Consider the following 17,396-nt stretch of genomic DNA (forward strand, 5'->3'; position numbering starts at 1 on the left):
GAAGAGAAAACATGCAAACAAATAGGTGATAATGGGTTTAGGCTTCACATTTTTTAGCATCTGTTCTTAAGCCCTCTGTCAGTGGTCACCTTCGCTGTTGGTTTTCAGCATGAAATGATGGAGATTTTCCCACTGGGCAGTTCCAATCCCATCTGCTCTTTCTTTCCTAGTTACCAACCAGGATGTTCCTGAGGCCTCCTCGGAGGAAGTCTGTAGTTTAACAAATTAATCTTATGGATTTCAGAATGTGTGCAGACCTTTCCTTCATTGTTTCAAGGAATATAATGTTCAGATGCTGACAATACCAAACTAATAAGTGATGTAAGTGGAATGATGTGTGTGCTTACAGGCTGGGTGTGATCCTCAACAGGTTACAGCATCCGCAAAGCAATTTCAGGCAAAAGCAGACTGTTGAGTCCAAAAGAGAACTGTTGCCCATGAACACTTTCCCCTGCTATCTGCTCTGTCTTATAAGACGAGGTGATGTGTGATGATGCCAAGACAAAGCTGACTGTTTACACCGGTACCAGGGTAGAAGTGATTCCAAAACCTTGAACCTTGTCTTGGTACAGTTATTTCAGGTCACAGAGAGGACCTGCAGGACTGAGGTTGGTGGAATCTCTTGAACTTTGACCTTACATCTCTTGTATCTTGCATGCTGTGTCACATACAGGCAGTGGTGGCAGCTTTTAGGTGATGCAGATATCAACAGGTTTTTGTGTGTGTGTGTGTGTCTGTATGTTCATATAATATGACAAGTTTTAGACAAAAACAGTGTGCAAAGCAAGAGGGTGTGAGTTATTCATTGTCAACACTAAAGTGGTATGAACATTATACACAGAAAAAAAAAAAGAAAAAAAAAAAGAGGTGATTGCTTTCTAAAGGACCTTGTAAACCTCTTTACAGGCTTAGTTCCATGTACTCATCTGCTCATAGAATGACAGAATAGCTCAGATTGGAAAAGACCTTAAAGATCAAGTCCAGCCGCAGCCTGATCATACTACCCTAACTCTAGCCACTAAAATCCTCACTGAGGGTGCTTATGCAGGAGCACAGATACACGAGAAAGCTATGGTGTGCATACTGAAATTACTGTGTGAAAGAAAAGTCTGCTTCATTCAACTTCTCTGTAAAAAGGAGAATTTGAGCATGCAGTTACGCAGCGTTCTCTCATCTCATGTCCAAAACCATAGGGCAGCTGAGCTGCCCGGATCTTTCAGCTCTATGCTGCAGGCTGCCTCCCACATAAGACCTGAGTTGCCACATCCCCATCCCAGTGAGCAGCTTTGGTAGTGGCTGAGGGAACCCCCGCAGCAGTTACTGCAGTGGCAACAGAGCTCTCTGGTAGCCATTACTTCTAGAACTATGAGGTATGCAGGCTCTAACACCCCCTGTGGGCACCCTCACAGGGTTACTTACTCTGGAGAAAAGCGAATTTGAGGTCTGTTCCAAATTCCTCCCGATGTTATCTCTGAACTCCATTTGATTTCAGAGGTTAAGCAAAGGACATGCTTCAAGGCTGGAGAACTCATTTGTGCTCAAGTGGTGAAGGATGCTTAATGATTTTATTGGACTGAGGCAAAATGAGAAAGGAAAGCGATGTTTAGAAAATTTCCTTAGAGAAACACTTGCTTCTTTGTTTCTGTAACAGATTACCAGGTGATCTCTGCCTTATCTCATCGGGGCGAGCTGATGTGTTGCTGGTGGATTTGGTGTTGATGGGCTGAGTGTGCAGAGCTTTTACATCTCCCCTCTGGGAGATTCACAGGGTGCCTCTGACCAGAAAGATGCGGAAGAGCTGTCCATGGTCAGCCACAAAAAGCAGGCACGAGGCTTGCCCCCAGACACTGCTGGCCCCAGCCCTGCACTTGGCACCAGGAGATGCTGAGCCTCTTCCAGACAGCAGTGCAGCCCACTTTGAATGCCGTCATCCACCTGTAAAAAGGATAATCATGTACCACCATAAATTTCTTTTCACCTCAAGGAACTTGTCATTTACAAACAGAACGTGTTACTTCGGCGTCAAGTCTCTAGAATGTTCAACATCATCAAAATCAACCAGTCAAGACTTTACCCATTGCCTGGCTTTGGCACAAATCTGATTGGCTTCTTTTGTAGACAGCCAATTTAGGAACCAATTATGTATTTTAATGGTCATGAAAACAGCTCCTCTTTGGTCATTGTAGTAGATTACAGATTGTAGTCTGACATCACTCAACTGTGTAGCAAATTGTCAGAAAATGAAAACTCCTATTAGAACACTTACAAATCTCTGTTTCAAAATGACTACTTAGCAACCATCACAGCATCTTTATAGAAATGTCAGTACCCTCGTTACATCTGTACCTTTCGTTCATTTCTTTCCCCCTTTCCAATTTTCTCCCAGCATCTTGCAGCTTGCCTATTATTTGGATGTATAATTAGAAATCCATTATTATGTTTTATGGAGATGTAAAGAGTAGGAAGAAAGCTGCATAACTACTTTTTACATAGAGCATGCAAATTATCCACCTTGTGTATTTTGGCTCTGAATGTTCAGCAGATGTAGTTTCATTTCCCTTGGATCTCTGTTTATCCATTTTTATTGCTAGTCATCAAGTATAGAGCAGAAAAATCAAAATAGGAGGGGGCAGGGAACTTCCCATAGAAGCAGCTTAGCGCACCCCGCCTGCAGAATGGTATCAACATTAATGTGCTTCACCTACACAAGTGCTGTGCATGGCCATTATTTATAACATATGGTCTTGAAAACCCTAGGAGTAATAAACATAGCATGAGAAAATAGTCACTGACAAATCTGAATATTTGGGAAAGTGCTCTGAAGGAGATGATTTAAAGTGTTCTATCCAGACTGTATGCATACTAAAAGAAGATACAGAATGGGGTTTTGACTGTATCTCACATCTCAGGATGAGAAAAACACTTGTCCTGAGCCTGATTCTTCCAGATGATGTTTCTTCCCGTTTTGCATACCTATAATATCCAGCCATTCGGTACACTCAGGAACTCAGGTGAGGGACATGGTTAGTGGGCACGGTGGTGATGGGTTGATGGTTGGACTAGTTGATCTGAGAGGTCTTTTAGTGCAGCTCTAAATGCCCAACTCCCTGAGAGCCATGCCTTTTGGAGGTCACCTCTTCAGATGCCTACCAGTCTGATAGGGGTGTGTGGAAGTGGCTCTTGGAGAGAGAGCATGAAAGTATAAAATAATCCTTCTTATTTTAGTAGAGTGAGGAGGTGGGAGGAGGTTTCCAGTGTTTGAGGTGACATAGGCTTCAAAGGAAAGGAATTTCCTTACTGGAGGTGTGATGCAGATGTGGAACCAGAATTACAGCTGCGCTCATAATGCACGTTACTGTTCAAGGCTTCGGTTGCTCAACTGAGCTTTCTAATCATTACATTGCAAAATAGAAGAGGGCAAAATGCACTTAATAGGTATGCATTTAACAAAATAAAAAGCATACGTAATTTTTTCTGAATACTATTTCATCTATCTCCTTAAGCCAACAGATGGAAAAAAAAAAAAGGACAGACACAACTCATCTGCAATATATAGTTTTTTCCCCAGAGTTATCACTCTGTATTGCTGGTGGCCTTGCTTAACTTTTAATTTCACGTATCTGGCAAAATAATACATTGCCAAGAGTACCAACCTCTTTTAGTCATGGTAAAAGTAGGAAAGAGATTTTGATCAACCAAGTGTTACCGTTTAATGATTAAGTAGCATTTGACTGAGGTATTATATACATATAATTAATATACATATATAGGCAGGTAGGTATTGCATGAATACATTATATGCAGTAGAACTAGGAAAGATGAGTGATATAGTTTATTTTTCCCCACAGTAAATAATTTTGATAATGTAAACATTTTAGGGAAGCCATAGAGCTGTAAAGACTGAAATAATTCAGAACTACAGTTAAGAAGTTCTTATGGCACCAGACTAGGACATAGGAAACAGCTGGTCCTGCTCTTTTACAGATCCTGTGTATGACCACAGAGAAATTGCTCACAGCCTGACCATGAGCTGCTGGAGGTCGATAAAGCTCAAGCCATGTGAGTGCAGTTGCACTGTATGCCCATTTAGCACTTGGTCTCTTTGACTGTCCATCTGTACTTGGCATTGGTGAGACCGGATTACAAGTACTATGTTCAGTTCTGAGCTCCTCACTATAAGAAAGACTTTGAGGCCCTGGAGTGTGTGCAGAGAAGGGCAACGGAGCTGTGAGGGATCTGGAGCACAAGTCTTATGGGGAGCGGCTGAGGGAACTGGGCTTGTTCAGTTTGGAGAAGAGGAGGCTCGGGAGACCTTATTGCACTCCACACTGAACTGAAAGGAGGCTGTGGTGAGGTGGGGGTTGGCCTCTTCTCCTGGGTAACAGAGGGAGGGAATGGCCTTAAGTTGTGCCAGGGGAGGTTAAGGTTGGATATTAGGAAACATTTATTCTCAGCAAGAGGGGTGCTGCAGTGGCACAGCTGCCCAGGGAGGTGGTGGAGTCACTGTCCCTGGAGGTGCTCCAGAACCGTGTGGATGTGGCACTGAGGGATGTGTTCAGTAGGCATGAGGGGGGGGGGGGGTGGGCTGGCAGTTGGACTGGATGATCTAAGAGGTCTTTTCCAGTCTTAATGATTCCATGATTCTATGACAGTGTCCAAGCTTCCTATAGCAAATCTTAATAAGAGTATTATAGAATCATAGAATCATAGAATGATCTGGGTTGAAAAGGATCACAATGATCATCGAATTTCAGCCCCCCTGCTATGTGCAGGGTCGCCAGCCCCCAGACCAGACTGCCCAGAGCCACATCCAGCCTGGCCTTGAATGCATCCGGGGATGGGGCATCCACAACCTCCTTGGGTTGATGCCTGTTGATGCCTGGTACTGTCCCCAACCTTGCCTGTCCTTCCCTGCAGCCTGTGACATGCTACTGTTCCCATGCTGTATCCTGAGACAAGTCTTCACCACTGGTGGCAGTGCTGGTAGCTCTGGATGGAGATGCTGCTCACAGAGGACAACACTGCTTTCCACTTTGCTCCAAGCTGGCCACCAGCCCTCAAAGGGCTTTAGGGAACTTAATATAGGTACATAAATGTCATCTGTTGGTCAAAACTGGCCTGTGGCTTTTTGGCATTGTAGTTAAAATTGTTGTTTTTACGGTGAGAGCCTAGGCTTGGGCCACAGAAAAGAGAGACAGTCAGATGTCTTGCTTCTACTGGTGCAAGTGGGACTGGAGAGGTGCAATGAGTGATTACTGCTTTGTGGTGAAACCAGCCCTTCCTCAAGATAAGAGAGATTCTTCTGCGCCTGTTCACCAGCTCTATATGAGCTGGATGGCTAAAGAATGAGTAGACTGTCTGTGCAAATGTACTTCTTGTTTTTATCTCAGACAGGGAAGGCTACCATGACATTTCATCTTCCTTTGAAGGAGGGAGTGGAACCTGAAGGCGTTGGAGTTGTTGCTCATGTATTGCCATGGGTAACCATGGCCTTATCTTAACCTTTGCCAGGGCCTCAGGTCAGTTCAACCAGATACAGATCAGAAAGACTCCAGTTCAGCTCCAGCTCTGTTATGGGTTGTGTCTTGCAGGTCCAACAGCTGTAGCAACATTTTAATCACAAGTTTAAGAAGATGTAGCTTCAGATACACCCAGGGAGTCGATCTGTTGAGGAAGCAGGTGCCGATTTTCCATAGTTACTTTTAAAAGCCAAATTGTGCTTGGCTGCTAATTTTTAGTTTTAAGGCAATATTGAGAATTTAAAAACCCTTCTTTTTCTTTCTTTTTCTTTTTTCTTTTTTTTTTTTTTTTTTAATTCGATCCAGCTGGAGCTTGTACTTCTTTAACTTTTTTCTTTTATTATTTAAAATCCTTAATTATCTGAGACAAAATTGGTAAGGAAATCTGCAGAATCTAGGGATTCCACAGAGCTCTCTCTATAAACACTCAGGCTATTCACTGATGCCAAATAGACATGTGCCAACTCTGAAACACCCACCCACTCTCTCCTTCTGCCGCAGCAAACTAATAAGCACATTGATTACATTCATTTAAAGAAAAGCACAGCTCTTTTAATCTTTACATTCCCTATACTTTACATTTCTGATTACGAGAGATATCCTGTTTATCACACTTTGCATGGTGAAAAAGCTACTTGACACACCTCAACGCACTACATATTTTAAAAGAATATTTTAGAGGATACCAGCGAGTGGTAGTAGGAGATAATTATCATTTCCTGCAAGCTGTTGTTGTGCTATTCGCAAGATGAACGAGAGGTCTCTTAACTGTGATTTTTGTAAAGGTCCCTTAAATGCCTTCAATTCCCCCAAACAAAAATGTTCACATGCAGTTCTTCTCTTGCTTTCCTCTCTTCTCCCCACCCTTCCAACTCCAAAATCTAGAACTTTGTTAGAATAATGCAGATACATATAGGTGTGCGTGTACATGCATAAATGCAAACAAAAAATAGGTACCCTATATGTGCATCATACATAGAATCACAGAATCCTAGAATGGTTTGGGTTGGAAGGGAGCTCACAGCCCAGCCAGCCCCAACCCTCTGCCATGGGCAGGGCTGCCTCCCACCAGCTCAGGCTGCCCAGGGCTCCATCCAACCTGGCCTTGAGCGCCTCCAGGGATGGGGCACCCGCAGCTGCTCTGAGCAAAGTGTGACCAATCTCAGCTCTTCAAAGCAGCGGTTTTCCACTTTTTTAAATTCATAATCTGGCAACAATTGACCCAAGTTAGGTGTAAACACCTTGACAAATTTAACGTGCATGTTTATGCATGTATCTACGCCCACAGACAAACACATTTATCCTGAGCAGGGCACTGTGGAAAGGGCCCTCCGGCTCCATCAGCCGTTCATCTGTCTGCAATTGAGATCTCCCTGGAGAAGGATCACAGGAGGTGACTCTTGACCTCTGCAAATATGTGCTGACCACAACTACACAGCCTGGATTCCTCTTTGCCTCTGAAGGAAAATTCAGCAACGCTTCCTCAGCCCAGCTGTCCCGGTTTCTCTGAGGTGTACTCTTTCTCCACCACCAGCAGCACTGCAATTGTATCGTTAACATTAGAAGCATTTGTTGGTAATAATTGCCAGAATCTAATGTTAGCCTGCTGTTGTTAACAGGAATTTCAGAAAGGAGCCAGGAAGGTCTGGACAAAGAGTCCCCAAGGATATGTGCTGAAAAGAGTGGACCTGGGAAAAAGTAAAAAGCTGCTGATTTAATAAAAGTAGATGCAGAAGGGCACCTCTGAAAGTGGTCTGAAGTAAGAGTGAACTTCATGGAATGATCTTCAGTATCTGGGATTCTGAGCTCTCTACTCTGAGTGCTGTTGTCCATGGAATGTAGAGACTTGCGCGTCTGTAAGAGCAGTTGCCATGATGCAAATAACTTGTGTTGTATGAGTTCCTAAAAGCAGCTCTGTTCATTAATCACCTGGAGTGAACCCTTTAGGGTTAGAACCTGAGGACTGAAGTCCTGTCTTCACACTGCACAGTTGTATCTCTATGGCTGAAGTTGGCCGGGTGTTCCCACAGCTCCTCATTCGTCACGTTATGTCCTGTCTGTATTTCTGGGTGTATGTGTTTGTCCTCAGTTATGGACTCAGTTTGTTAGTTTCCCTTAATACAACTGTTTATACCTGGCCGAAAACTTGAATACTTCTAGAAACGTATCTTTTTGCCCTTAGCCCTGAGGACCTATTAATGACTAAAATAGATTAAATATTTCACTTAAATTCAGCTAAAGATAGATATCAGAGTACAACTATTCACTTTTTTTTTTTTTTTAAATCTATATTGTTGTTTTATATACATGCATTCTCATTAGCTATTCTGGTAGACTTTTAAAGGTGGCATTTACAAAGAATTCTTCCTAATATTTTGACTGCTAACCATTTTTTCCCCCTCAGAATAGCTTTTCTAATAGAACAATTCAGAAAAAGCACTATCATCATATCATAATGTACCGTGACAAGGACTGTTCAGCTTTACACTTCGGTGTTTAATGTATTCTCAGCTCTTCACTGTGGATGGCAAGGGTGACTTAAGTAGATGAAAGGAAAAGAGTACTCAGGACAAATTGTAGCAAATCCTCTCTTGCTGTTTTCCACCTGTTTTTAAGACACGTGTTTCTGTCTGGCATCTTCCAGTTAAAGTCTCCTATGATTCACCTTGGCAAAATGTCCGTGGACTTTCCAAGATTTAGTAGAGATAATCTCTGTCCTTGGAAAGAATGGGACAACCCGCTCATAGAGAAACCATGCAGAAAACCAGAGAAACCATGCATAGAAAAATATGCAGAAATCATGGCTCACGGTTTTTAATAGTTTTATTTCTTTCTGTATATTCTGTGTAGTGCATAGTTTGTTTCCAGAAACTTGGTTTTGTTTTTGTCTAAATATGAACGATTTTGTTATGGGTTTGGATCTATGCCGCTAATAAGGAACTAAGGAACATCCTAAATTTTCAAGTGCTGCTGAGGAGCCCTCTAAAGGACTCAATAGAAATTGAAAAGCATTGAATAGAAGGGCATATTTTCTGAGTCCAAAGGCCTTAATATAGTCAAGAAAATATCGGTATGCGGTAGGACCTTGCTCCTCTTGCTACACCTTTTTCTTGCTGTTCCTGCTGAGACATCTGACTGTTGTGATCCTTACAGAGAGGATTCCCAAAAGGGCTGACACCTTTCAAATCTTATTGCTTAGGCATTTTCTTGTCTTGACAGAAAAATATGAAACAGTTGACCTTGCCCAGAGAAATTTCATTAAAGCTAAACAAGATAACACTTGTACTGGGTGTTGGTCAGGAGCTGTCTGAGGCACTTTCTGAAATACTGTGGAGCAGTAAGAAAAAGGCAATAGAAAAACATGTGATGCCAGCCAAATAATGCTTCTTGTTTTAATGTGGATTTGTGGGTCAGTTAATGTGCACGTTAAAAAGGAAGAAATAAAATGCTGTACATCCCAGCTGTTCGCCTTCTCTTTTCTCCCTCCTGCCTAGGTAGGTGGAGCAGTCGCCGTCCCTGGAGGTGTTCCAGAACCATGTGGATGTGGCACTGAGGGATGTGGTCAGTGGGCATGGTGGGGGTGGGCTGATGGTTGGACTGGATGATCTGAGGGGTCTTTTCCAGCCTTAATGATTCTATGATAACTTACAACTCTTCGTAGCTGGGTTTCGCAAAGGTAACACCCTGCGTTGGGCAGAGTTTTCCTTGTCTGCCTAGCAGTTAACTTCAGTTCTCCCTTGTGCTTGCTCCAGATGGATAATTCTGGGAGGGTGAATAATCTCATAGGCTTATTCTCCCTTCTGCATTGCTTTTTTTTCCATGATGTGCTGGTTGCTGTGTCTTTTCCTCAACACATCAGAGCTTTATAGACTGGAGTGCCATCCACAGCACACTTCCTGTCCTGGAGATTGTGTTCAACACAGATGGCTCTTTATTGCTAAGTGTATGTGAGATCTAAATTGAATGTGCTCTCTTGTCTAATATTTAACAAAGCACATTTAGTTAATGACTAATGTTTCATTATTGCAGGAAGCTTTTAGTACCAAAAGGTTAAGTGGTTCATTTGAATATTGCCCGAGTATCTTTGCCCTGTCAGGGTTTTTTTTTTCTGAAGTTAATTTGCTATTGTTGTGATCATGTCTGACAAGTGCTGGCTAGAAGCAGAGGCAGGTTATAGGGATCTGTTTCCATGACATAATTTCACTGGTGTTTAGCAAGCTGGATTTTAGCTGAGCAGCTAATTTGAATGGACCCTTATTCAGGGATGAAAAGCCAGTTTTGAGCATAGGCCATCTTCCACTGGGAGTTATTTGCATCTGAGGCAAAGGACCCTGGAGGAAGTGATAAAAAAGTGGGCAAAATTAATGGAGCCAGAAGAGGTTAATGGAGCTACCAGCAGAGGCTTGCTATACATTCACACGTGTAGGAGAAGAGGTTTAGATATTGTTAAATATAAAATTATAGTGGCTGAGTACTAGTAAAGCACATGGAAATGAGTTTCTGCTACACTGATATTAATGATATAAACTCTTGTTATGGGATCATAAAAATGGAAAATATTCTTTGCCCCATAAGAAAAAAGGCCCCCTTGCTACTTTGCTAGTGCTGAACAGGTTAGGCCGCCAGGCAAAGTATGTGCATCCAAGACAAAGGAATCTGTTTTGAACACAGTAGCGAATGCACATCTTGAGGGAAGGCCCTATGTTGTATTTAAACGCACAGAGAGCAGTGATACAAGATACTAGAGATGAGGTAAATAACAGTCTGTGCACCATTCCTGGCCGTATTTCAGAGGACCAGTGTGGAAGCTCCTGGATTAATGCACAGCGTGGAGGCCGTGTAATGGAGGGTGGCAAGCTGTGTGCTCAGGGATGCAGCAATGCGCCCAGCGGGGCAGCAGATGCTCCAGTATGCCGGCAGCGAGGTGTGGGAGCACGTCCTAATGTGCGGTGGGCGGTCAGAGGATGCTTCACTGGCATCTGGAGCAGAGCTGGAATCTGTCTGCTCCACAGACCCGATGAAATGTTTGCCCACAGGCAAACTCCGGCATGCATGGACAGACGAGGTGTTGCTAAGTTTGCGTCCGAAACCGATGTTTTCACGCCTCTGTATGTGTGTACAACACTCAGCTCTGTGTACCCTTCAGAAAAGAAGTTTCTGCTCTGAGTCTCATTTCCTCAGAAAATTAGTAATTTTTTTTCACCTTTTCAACCCAAAGCTGTTGAAGAAGACCTCAAAAGCCTTTAACACTTCCTCTGAATGCAAGCAGACTCTCTCCTTGCAATATTACGCACACCTTGACCTCACGTTCATTGAAAATAGGGATGAGCAATTCTGAGTTGCTATTTACAGTTACTTATTATAACATAGTTCCATAAAAGTACTCCTCTGGGATCTGAATCAATGTAATGCTCTTCATAGAGTCCTTTTGTTTTCAAAGTTGTATACTTACCTCTTGACACAAACGCAGTTTTCTACCATTCCTGAGTTTATCCGAAGCTTGCTGATTGTGTTTTAATTCCTACAGTTTACATACTCAGGACGTTGATGTACTAAACTCAAAACTTGTAAAAGAAAATTAAACTGACAATGCTGCTGGTGCAATTGCCCTTTAAAAATGTATTGAACTGGCCTGTTTGGCTGAATAGTTGTTAGAAGAGTGTCTTAGTTTCAGCTGAGATGGAGTTGTTTTTCTCAGAGTATCTGTTATGATGCTATACTTTGGTTATAGGAGAAAAACAACCTTGATAACACACTGATGTTTATGATAGCTGCAAAGCAGTGCTGTACAGAGCCAAGGCCATTCTCAGCAAAGGGCCCAAGGAGCTGGGAGGAAACTGAATCAGGACAGCAGACTTAAACTGGCCAAAGGGATATTCCATACCATATGGCATGCGGAAGGAGTTTTGAAGGGCGTGGAGTGCATCTCTCTCTGTTCCACTGCTTGGGGGCTAGCTGGGCACAGGTCAGGGGGTAGTGGGCAATTGCTTGTGCATCACTTGTCATATACATTCATATATAGAGATATTTATAGTCATAACCATTATCTTTTCCCTTTTACTCTATCTCAGTAAATAGTTTTATCTCAACCCACAAGCTCCACTTTGTTTTCCTGATTCTCTCCCCCCATCCCACTGGTGAGGGGGGAATGAGCAAACAATTGTGTCGTGCTCAGCCACCTGCTGGGTTAAACCACAGCAAGCAGTGAGTTCTACTGAAGACAACGGAAGGTACGAACAGCAAAGATTTCCACAGCACCTGTGCTGGTAGATAAAATATGTCTACCAGGAGACCCTTCATCTTATAAGTGACCACCACAGAATAGAGGGGAAGGAAAAATTGTCTAAAGACATTACGGGGAAATGTAAATAAGTTTCAGAAGTGTTAGTGCTGTAAATACAGAAATCTTGTCCTTACCTGTGTATAAGCTGCTGGCAGATTCCCATGTCCCCACACCAGTCTCTAAGCCCTGCGAAGTTGTCAGCAGTTCCCAAAGCCCAGGAGCCCACACCATCTATCAGATAATACATCGGTTGAGTGAAACTGCACACTGACAGCAGGTCATGGCTCAGTCACACTGAAGAACCATGGGAATTTTGGTCATCTGTTGTCCACACAGATCTAAAAAGCAAACTTATCCATATGAAATGACACAAGCTGCCTTAAGCTGCTACCTCCAACATGAAGCCAAGCCATTTTTCTCTTCTATGGGAGAATCCTGCCAATTTTTGCAAGAGGGACATTGAAAAAGATGGGTGATGAAGTGAAGCTGTTATGTCGGTTGTCACAAGGTCAGTTAATACTTGCTGCTCACATTGCTTCCATCAGTGCAGTCATACTTAATTTTCCAGTTATAACCTCTATGCTTATTGGTGAGGTAGCTATTACTAGACTGTTCTTGCCCCCCATCTAATTCTGGAGTCTAATTACGTTTTCCCTTCTGCCTTTTGGTACGGGTGCAGTAATTAGATGGTATTAAGTCTGTTTCACACTTATTAAGCAGGCTTGTTACTATCTCTCTTGTATATATCTGTACCAAGAAATGTCCTGAGATTGTTAAGGATATGCTCGGCTCTTTCTGGCCACCAGAACTGAGAAGGAGGAGCAAAAAGAGCAACGCAGCATTTCAGATGACAGCACAGGTCTTGCAGTCTGAGTGAGGCACAGGGAACAGGAGAGGAAGGAGGAAGGGGAGTGGGAGGAAGATGGAGATTGTATCTGATTCTTAGAGCAGTGATGACAAAGCCACAGAATTTGTGAGTGTCTCCAGCCGGAAATGCTGCCCTAAAATCTGGGTGGATACTGGCAGCATCATATTTTTCTTTCACTTCTTCCCTTCTTCTGCCTTGCTTGCATTCCTTTCTTCATCCTGCCACTCACTTACAGCCTTCCTCTGGATTTCTGGTGCCATTTCTGCAACTTCTGCCCTGTTAAGACACAGCATGCTGATCCCTTCTGTTTTCTTTCCAAGTGCTCCCTCTCTTTTCCTGCATGATTGTGCATAGACCTCTCAGGTCTCATGTTCTTGTATTGGTTCTCTTGAATCAGCTCTTCAAAAGCAAATCCAAACTGTGCTGAACCTTAAATATTGAATATGAATAATTAAAGCAATGAAATAATTGAGGGATGACTTTGGTTTTGAACTTAGGTGCACTGGATGAGAATCCTTGACATTTTATGTGGGAGTGGGATTTTTCTCACTGTTTCTGAATTAATAGAAGGAAGAAATGTGATGTTTTTTCTAAAACACTAGATAAGGTGAAACATGGGAAACACACTCGGTATCTTTGGAAAGGGCAATTTAATGAGCTAATAGTGCAAGGCATGCACATGCAGACCTTGCATGAACACAGACCACACGCTCCAAAGTACTGATAATGGAGATGGTAAACACAGTGGTGATGCTGTAGAGGTGAGCCAGGGCAAGGAGTGGAGAAGGAAAGAAGGCCACTGTGGCAGTGCTCTGTCCAGCACTGGTGAGGGCTGGAAGTTTATTCTCTGTCATTATGCTAGGGGAACTGTGTGTCCATTTTTGAAAGGTAGCCCTAAACATATCTAAAAGTTTTTTTTGTAAGCCTCCCCCACTGCTGAGAGCACACAGCACTTCGATATTTTAGTGCTGGTATAATGTCTAAGACATCATCATCACGTGATCATAAAGTTGAAGCTCCCTCACAGATATCATCCCTGTAAGAATAGTTCAGCAGCCACTGCTAGTCCTCTCCCCATTCTTCTCAACCCACATCTTGTTACAAGAGTGTAAAATGAAGCAAAACTTGTAGCAGGTTCAATTCTGCTTCTTCCAGTTCAGAAGATGGTTTGATTGAGGAGAACTTGTGGGAAGTTTTAGCTTTGCATGAAAGCAGCACTTTTCATTTGCTATGCAAATGATAAAGGCCCTGCCATTCTGAAGATTGAAGAAGTCATTCAGCTTCTGCCAGTTCCTTTACACTCCCCATCTCCTTCTCTGAAAGAGTGGTCTCTGAAAGAGAGGTCGTCTCTGAAAGAATGGTCAGGCACTGGAATGGGCTGCCCAGAGAGGTGGTGAAGCCACTGACCCTGGAGGTGTTCAAGGAATGTTTGGACGTTGTGTTGAGGGACATGGTTTAGAGAGAAGTATTGGTGATGGTTGGACTGGGTGATTCTGGGGGTCCTTTCCAGCCTTAGTAATTCAATGATTCCTCACAGAGCCCTTTAAATCCACTGCACTCCCCAGAACTTTACAAGGCAGCACTGGTGGAATTACTGTTGAAGAGATGGACAGGTGAGAATGTCAAGTACGGAGGGCAGAGTTGTGAGAGAGGAGGTGCCTGTAGAATGAGGTGCAGCCAAGCCGGGGAATGATGGGAACAGGATAACTAGGAACCTGCAGGCACAATGCAGATCTTGCAGCCCCCAAGAAGAATAAGTGGGATTTATTCCCAAAGGAAAACCAGCAGGGTTTCTCCCAGTGGAGCAGGATGGGGGTGAGGGGGTAAAAGACATTTTGCAGCTTAGCCACTGGCTTAGCCACTGAAATCTGTTCTGAAGCCTAGCATAAAGTCAGAACCTGACAGGACACAAAGGGATAGATTTGCTCTCAGATTTATAAGACTCCTTTCTCCACACCCAGCTCACAAACTTCTCTGTTCTTAAAACCTTATTGTTCTAGCTCATGGGTCACTGATGTCTGGCTTTTAATTCAGAGTCCTCTTGGAGCTTATTGGGGTGTGCCCTTTGAAAAAGGGCTGTGATGAAACTGCTTTTAGCTGGCTTTGAATCCTGTCATGGCAGGGTTTAAACCAAGGAGGTCTTCCCATTTGTCCTCCCACAAGGAGGAATGTTGACAGCACAGTGAATTATTTGTACAAAATAATGATGCTTTAAGAGCACCATCAGTGTGTTCTTGCAGCTTGGAAGGCCAAGAGTATCCTGGGCTACATTAGAAGAGGGGGCCAGCAGGGCAAGGGAAGGGACAGTCCCTCTCTACTGTGCCCTTGTGAGACCCCATCTGGAGTACTGCATACAGGCCTGGGGCCCCCAGCGCAAGAAGGATATGGAGCTCTTGGAGTGGGTCCAGAGGAGGGCCAAGAAGATGATCAGAGGGCTGGAGCACCTCTCCTATGAGGAAAGGTTGAGGGAACTGGGATTGTTTAGCTTGGAGAAGAGAAGGCTCCGGGGATACCTGTTTGCAACCTTTTAGTAGTTGAAGGGAGCGCACAGGCAGGAGGGGGAACTGATGTTTTACACAGACCAATAGTGATAGGGCAAGAAGGAATGGTTTTAACTAAAAAAGGGCAGGTTTAGGTTAGATGTTAGGAGGAAATTCTTCACTCATAGGGTGGTGAGGCGCTGGCACAGCTGCCCAGAGAAGCTGTGGTGCCCCATCCCTGGAGGCGCTCAAGGCCAGGTTGGATGGGGCCCTGGGCAGCCTGAGCTGGTGGGGGGCAGCCCTGCCCATGGCAGGGGGTGGGGCTGGGTGGGCTTTGAGCTCCCTTCCAACCCAAACCATTCTGTGATTCTGTGATTTAAGCAACTCGATATCAGACAGGCAGAGAAAGCACAAGTGTAGGACAGCAAGGTATCAGTAATTAGTTGCAGCTAAATGAGAGTTTCTCCCTCCTCCAGCACTGAGATTGATCTGGTTGGTAGCTTTTCAAGTAAAATTTTACTTGAATATGCCTTCTCCAGGTCAAAGACGTACCATACAGATACTCCTGAAGCTGCCGTCAGCTATAGCTTCTGCAGATCTCAAAGAGCCTTTTTCTTTTCCAGAAATTACCTTTTATTGAATTCCTCTGTAGTATCTGAAAAATAAAAAACACCCCTTTAAAGCAGAGGCACCTTTTAGACATTTAGGTGCCACAGAGTCTTTTGGATGCTCAAGCACTGCTTTCCTCTGGAAAAGAGCTGATTCCACTCTAGGTCCAATCTTGTCAGCAATGGCCTGAAACCACACAACCATCCCGACCCAGGCTGACCCTGCTTTGAGTCAGGCTTGGGCTGTACCGTAACTGGAGAACCCAAACAGCCCAAGTTTTTCTGATTCTAACACACAGTAGGGACAGTCAGCTACACATCGACAAGGCAGTGTCTTCAGGGTGTTACTGGCAATAATAGCATTGCTCCTGACTGCTATCGGCTTTTGAGGCACTGTTATCATCATCAGCCTCATTACCTACTGAAAACCTGCTGGTGTTCAGCCATCAGTGTCCCATTGGCAGCGCTGGCCTTCCTGACCTTGTGCTGTCCTGCAGCTATGGCTGCTGGCTTTGGACTGGGCCCCTGAGGCCCACTGCTGCCAGAACAGCGGTGCTCTATCGATTGCCTTGAAGGAGTTGCCATCTGGGTGATTAGCATGGACTATTTTCTAAGCACTGTCTAGAGGCAAAACAGGCTGAACTTTCACCGCGCAAAAGCCACAATTGATTATTTTTGCCTTTTTATTTATTTATTTAATGCTGCTTTTTTGCATTGCCATTTCTGTTGCAGTAATGCAACAAGGGAATGGCCTTAAGTTGTGCCAGGAGAGGTTCAGGTTGGATATTAGGAACAATTTCTTCTCACAAAGAGCAGTGATGCAGTGGCACAGCTGCCCAGGGAGGTGGTGGAGTCACCACCTCTGGAGGTGTTCCAGAACTGTGTGGATGTGGCACTGAGGGACGTGGTCAGTGGGCATGGTGGGGGTGGGTTGGTGGTTGGACTAAATGATCTCTCTTTCCAGTCTTAATGATGTTATGCTTTCCAATCCTTCCAGTATCATGCTGTATTCCAATCTCTGCATCCCAAACACCCTCTGTAATAGCCCCACCCAACATACCCCAAAGCCTTTGCTTCAGCCAAACAAATAAGCCAAGCCTGATAGGGCTGCAGGGACCTTGCCAAATGAGTGCAAACAAACTCCAAAACAAGTCAGTCAGTCAGTTTATGGTATTTTCACCAGTTACGTGGTGTACAGCTCGTCTTCAGCATCCCACAGAAACCCATAGCATCACTAGGGCCACGTTCCCTGGCAGAACTTGCCCCAGGCTGCTGCCTACTCTATCCTCTGCTTCAGGAGCACCAAGATGCTCCAAGGAGATGGAGCTGAGCTCACATAACACAGACAGGATCCTCCCCCAAAAGCTTGAACAAGGAGGAGGCTTCCCAAATCATTAATGGCAGTAGCTACTTTCACTGGAATATGTGAAAACATCCAGATTCGTTAAAATCTACCAGAGCTGAAGAACAACTATTTGTCTTCATTCATGAAGACTCTGTAGCTGCTGAAATTCAGCCTTTCCATTTGATCATCATTTGTCTGTCAGTCACTGACTGAGTTCTCTAACCAAAGAAATCCTCGTCCTTCACCTGGCCATTCACATCCCATTGCCTACGTATCCAGGAATGAACAACAAG

The 17,396-nt window shown here is 44.0% G+C and overlaps 1 long non-coding RNA gene across 1 annotated transcript; it reads right to left on the reverse strand.

The window, feature by feature from the left end:
- Window positions 1–1,546: 1,546 nt before the first annotated feature.
- Window positions 1,547–12,278, reverse strand: LOC121108989. Its single transcript, XR_005843668.1, has 2 exons — window positions 11,937–12,278; window positions 1,547–1,935 (listed from the first exon to the last, which is right to left on the reverse strand). It is a non-coding gene; the product is annotated as an uncharacterized LOC121108989 (long non-coding RNA).
- Window positions 12,279–17,396: the final 5,118 nt, after the last annotated feature.

Source organism: Gallus gallus, chromosome 1 (assembly GCF_016699485.2).
Source record: "Gallus gallus isolate bGalGal1 chromosome 1, bGalGal1.mat.broiler.GRCg7b, whole genome shotgun sequence".
NCBI classification, from domain to species: Eukaryota; Metazoa; Chordata; class Aves; order Galliformes; family Phasianidae; genus Gallus; species Gallus gallus.